General features: G+C 42.8%; 1 non-coding gene across 1 annotated transcript; it reads left to right on the top strand.

Moving 5' to 3' along the window:
* Positions 1 to 4,268: 4,268 nt before the first annotated feature.
* Positions 4,269 to 4,387, top strand: LOC134543786 (5S ribosomal RNA). The gene has a single exon (XR_010077245.1). It is a non-coding gene; the product is annotated as a 5S ribosomal RNA (ribosomal RNA).
* Positions 4,388 to 5,617: the final 1,230 nt, after the last annotated feature.

Below are 5,617 nucleotides of genomic sequence, written 5' to 3'. Positions count from 1 at the left end.
GCTCCGAAGTGAGGGGCCGGAGCGACTCGGGGTGCACCCCAACGGCACGCAGTTCCTCCAGGACCGAGTCCTGGGAAGTCTCGGAGGGGAGACCCGCCAGGACAATCCGGGGTGAAGTCTTCCGACCCAATGGAAACGTGTGGCAAGGGATGCCATGGTCCCGGAAATACGTTAGCAGGGCCTCCCGGTCGTGCAGGCTTGTGGGGTGATAGCGTGGATAGCCCCGAAGATAGTCCACGGTGAAGTTCCCCTGCAGCTTCTGCCGCAGCGACCGGTTCCCGCGAATGGCGTCAACATTCAGTTTGGTATTGACAACAATTGGCGGAATGCGCCGTGGCGCAGTACCACTATCCGGTGACAGCCCGGGCGGGCGAGGGGCCACAGCAGGCGCAGGCGTTGAAGGAAGACCAGGCTGGGCCAGCGGGACAACACGGTCGGCCGCCGCCAGGACACCCGGCACAGACGCAGTGTCAGAGGCAGCCCCGGGACAGCCACGAGGGACACCGACGGCCAGGCCAGGCACGCCAGGGTCCGCCACAGCAGACCGGCGCGGTCCCCGGGACAGGGAGCCCGAAGCCGCCCGCGCCGACGCCATGGCAGCACCGACGCCATCAGTGGACGGCCCCGGGCAACTGGAGATGGGCCCACCGGCAGTAGAGCCAGGCAGGGGCGCACCGGCGGCGAGGCTGCGCCAGGTCTCCTCAACCTGGTGGAGCAAATGGACATCGGGGAGCGAGCCCCGACGCCGCGGGCTCACACCAGGGCCGTCAGAGTCGATGCGGTGCAAATCGTCCGGCCAGGATGGCACCCGCGAAGTGGAAGCAGCAGGAGCGCAGCCCCGGGCCACGGCGTCAATTGTGGCATCAACTGAAGAGCCAGCACGGCGCTTCAGCGCCAAAGTGGAGTCCAGCTGGGTGCGCCGGGACTTGTGTAGATCGGCCCGGGCAATGGTGCGTGAAGAAGGCGTGCTACCACCATCGTCGTTCGGGCGCTGAGAGGCAAACCAGTGGCGAGATACAATAGCCTTTGACGCATCCTTCGATATTTTGGCAGGCTTCCTCTCAACAGGGCTACCAGGAGGCGAAGCGTCATCAGAATCGGAAGAGGACGAAACCGCATGAGCAGAATGCCGACCAGGAGTCGCCCAAAATTTATTCGCACCCTGGGAGCGAGGTGGAAGAGGCGAAAGTGGAGGTTGCCCCAATGGAAATGATAAAGTGTCTTTGTCGGCCATCTTGGTTGCAGGTAAGCACAAAGCGACAGAATCGATACTCCCACACTCACAATCGATCCATCACCGACGAAGCAGAATGTTTACATAGTAACACGAAGTAAGAAACACAGTTTAAAATGTAACTAGGCAGAGCCCCGACGCACAAACACCTGTGCTGATGCCTGAAGGTACGTAGATGTCGAAATATAGCACTTCGATGCACAAATCACCACTGAACACAAGAAATCGAACCAAAACACAAGCTACCAGGAAGAAGCTGTACACTGGTCCGCAACCTACGAGAAAGTGGCGCCCCGGCCGCTGGAAATTACTTTTGTTACACGTCCCTCTGCGGAGCGCGACCAATCACGAGCCGCGGAGCGCTCCGATTGGTCGCGCAACAAGAAGCCAAGAAAACTTTTCACGAAAAAAATTCAGTTCCCGTCTCACTCATCTAGCGACAGCGGCACAGCTCAGACCTACGATGCCCCCCAAGACGAGCGGTAAGGCAGCCAAAAAGGCGGGCAAGGCCCAGAAAAACATCTCGTAGGGCGACAAGAAAAAGAAGCGCAAGAGGAAGGAAAGCTACGCAATCTACATCTACAAAGTGTTGAAGCAAGTTCATCCGGACACTGGCATATCATCTAAGGCCATGAGCATCATGAACAGTTTCGTGAACGACATTTTCGAGCGCATCGCGGCAGAGGCCAGCCGCCTCGCCCACTACAACAAGCGCTCCACCATCACCAGCCGCGAGATACAGACGGCCGTGAGACTGCTGCTGCCCGGGGAGCTGGCCAAGCACGCTGTCAGCGAGGGCACCAAGGCTGTCACCAAATACACCAGCTCCAAGTGAGCAGGTCTGGTGTGCACATGCTTACATAAACGGTCCTTTTCAGGACCAAGAACATGATCATGAAAGGAAATGCTTCTGCTGCTGTTCTACAATTCCCTCAATCCCTATGATAGTAAATGTAAGCTTAACCAAGGCAGAAATATTTTCATTAAAAAAAGTCTTTAAGACGCATGGTTTACTGGCTGAGATATGTATATATTTTTTTTTTGCTTACTTCTGTGGTCATTAGTACATTGCTACAAATATATTTATATTTATATATATAAAAAAATAAATAAAAAAATCCTTTCTATTTAATTTAGTTAGATCATATATCAATATTAATGGCAAAGACCAGTTGCATCGATTCACTTTGAAAATAATTCCATTTGTGCTAAAACTGGACACAGTAAAAAAAAAAAAAAAAAAAATATATATATATATATATATATATATATACACACACACACACACACACATAATTCGAATTCATATTATGCTTAACTGCGTTTGAATTTGCAATCATGCACAAGATGTTTTGTACTTCGAAGTAAAAACAACATAATGTACTATTTAACTACCCACAGTACAAATGGATCCAAAAAAAAAAAAGTGAATTTTCATGCAGACGAAAATGCTTACATTTATTCTATTTATATTAAGTACCCATTACTAACAGCTTATACTGGGTGGAATACAACAGTTGACATGATTTTACTTATATGGCAATTTAATATTTAACCAAAATTAATGGTAAACTAATATTTTAAAGTGTCATTTATGGCCCCTTACCTTCAGCATGTTTGCTTCCTTGCACACAAACGAGGACAAACACATCACCCAACTGAAAAAAAAAAAATTTCACTTGCATCACAAATAATTTAAAATTTTTCACCACATGAAGTAAATATTTCGCAATAAAAAAAAAATATAGCCCTAGGACTCGTGTGCACACCTTTTCTTCCCCACATCGCACACGCAAACAAAACTTCCAAATTATTACAAAATCACTCGATTATTATACATACATAAACACACATGTATTTTCCGAATAAGTGAGAAATGCAGGCCGATGAAAGTCAAATTTCGTTTCGGAAATTAAATCTCGCACAACTACCGACACATAACCAAACTTGCGTACATTTACATAGCATTAACCCTCTAAATAATAAACAAATGAAAGCAGAAAAAACAACATCGCTACCCACCGCGCGCGCTCCTGGCGGCGGGAGTAGGAACTACTTTGCACACAGACCGACATAGCCCCCTGCCAAAAACAGTAAAATAAATAATATATATAAGTCTTTTGGCGGGAAAAAATTTCTCAACCGCCTGGGAGCACCCTAGTGTGTGCCTGTCTTTAGGTTATGTTACTTTTAACTTCATTTTCTACAGGCAGACGCGAGGGTGCTCGCCCATTATTTTTATTTTTTTAAATTCTTTCCTACCTTTGGTGTGCCATGCAAGAATTTATCGTCAAAATGGCGGCCCCGAGTGCAAATTTCTCGTCTGCACTGCTGGCTGGATGATTATGTGATGTTTTGAAGGAGGGTGTTTTTTTTTTTTTTGTTTTTTGGGGGGGTTGGGGGAGGGGGCCGCTAGCTTTTTTTTTTTTTTTTTTTTTTTTTTAAATTTTCTAAACATTCATCTTTTATGTAACAGTGTTCAGCATTAAAAAAATTTAAAAGAAGAGGCACTTACTCATCAATTTCAAAACAGCCTATGAAGAAAAATTAAAAAAATTTAAATTCATTCCAGTTTTATACATTCATGATTTGATCACATGTATAACTTTTCTTTTTTATTACCTTATTTAATTTTATTATTATTACTACTACTGCTGCTACAACCTAGAAGATACCTCAGTGATACTAATACCTGCTGGTAAAGTTAAAGGTTTCACCTTTCTTTCTTTAAACATATCACAATACCTTTCTTGAGTTAAATATTATCTAATGGCTTTAAGAAGTTATGGTAATGTTCATCAGTTATAGAGTGTGGGTTTGTGTGTGTGTGTGTGTGTGTGTGTGAGAGTGTATTTTGAAGAGGGCTTTGGTGGTTGGGATGGTGAGGGTGGTGGGTGTTGTGTGAGGGAAGGGGGGGGGGGGAAGTAAAAGAGTGTTCATTACACGATTTCTCCTGTTGTTTGTAACAATCACACCTGGTATAGCTATTTCGAGTGGCAAATACAAACTGCAAAAAAAAAACATCTATATCATTGCCAACGGCCATATCACGATGAACACACCGGTTCTCGTCCGATCACCGAAGTTAAGCATCGTCGAGCGTGGTTAGTACTTAGATGGGTGACCGCTTGGGAACACCACGTGCCGTTGGCACTACTATTTTGCACCCTACAGAAAAAAAATTTTTTTTAAAAATTTCAATTTTCAATTTTTTTTCCCCCACAATCACCACATTTCCCCCCCCCCCCTAACACACACACACACACACACACACTCTCTCTCTCAATCAATCAATCAATCAATCAATCAATCAATCACTCACTCACTCACTCACTCACTCACCCACCCAGCAGCTGTGAATCTTTGCATGTGTATACCTCATACAAAATTCAAAGTGAAAAAATAAATATATAAGTGTATATGTATGTATGTATGTATGTATGTATGTATGTATGTATGTATGTATGTATGTATATATATATATATAAACACACACACACACACCTATTTTGAAGTTTCTCTGTTTCAGTGGGCAGTTATGTATAATAATGAGAGATTCAAAAAGATGTTGATAACAATGTCATCAATGCCTGTTTAGTGTGCTCATTTGTTGGATGGTCGGCAGCAATACTAGAGGTGGTACAGCTGTAACCTGTAAAATTGTACCTGCAATGTGTTGTGTATGGAAAAAAATAAAAATTATATCATCTAAATTTTTGTTATCCAACAATAACCTTCCCATCAATGCATGATGTCACAGTAGCCATAGCTCTACTCTTTCTGCCATATAACATTGGGAAAAAAAAAAAAAAAAAAAAGGGAGCTATTAGAATAATAACAAAAGATAAAAAATCATCTAACTGCAGACCAAAATTCAAAAAACTTAAAGTCCTGACTGCCATAAATGAATACGTTCTAGAAACTTTTTATTCATTCTTAAGAAAAAGAAGAAAAAAAAAAATTAATTTTTTTTTTTTTTTTTTTTTTTTTTTTAGATATTCGCACATAGGTATAACACCAGAAATGCTAGTAAATTGAGGATAGTTGAACATAACACTAGGCGATTTGAAAATGGACTAAATTACTTGGGAGTAAAACTTTACAACTTAATATCACAGAAAATAACTAAAACAATTTACCAGTATTAAAAAAAAAAACAGTAAAAAAAATTCTTCTAGAATATCCTACCTACCCTCTGAAGCTATTCTTTAATTTGATTGATAATAGAGAAATTGAACTGTTAATTTGTTGAATGGACTTGTGATAACAGCTGCTTCATGTTTTGCATAAAGTTAAATTGTGTAACATGTTATGTATTTTTTTTTTTTGAAATTTTTTTTCTTGGTAACTTGCATCATGTAAATATTAATTGTCTGCACATAC

This window comes from Bacillus rossius, unplaced genomic scaffold, assembly GCF_032445375.1.
Source record: "Bacillus rossius redtenbacheri isolate Brsri unplaced genomic scaffold, Brsri_v3 Brsri_v3_scf178, whole genome shotgun sequence".
Classification (NCBI taxonomy): domain Eukaryota; kingdom Metazoa; phylum Arthropoda; class Insecta; order Phasmatodea; family Bacillidae; genus Bacillus; species Bacillus rossius.
The sequence above is the reverse complement of the archived record's forward strand: the minus strand, read 5'-3'. Positions and strand labels throughout refer to the sequence as shown.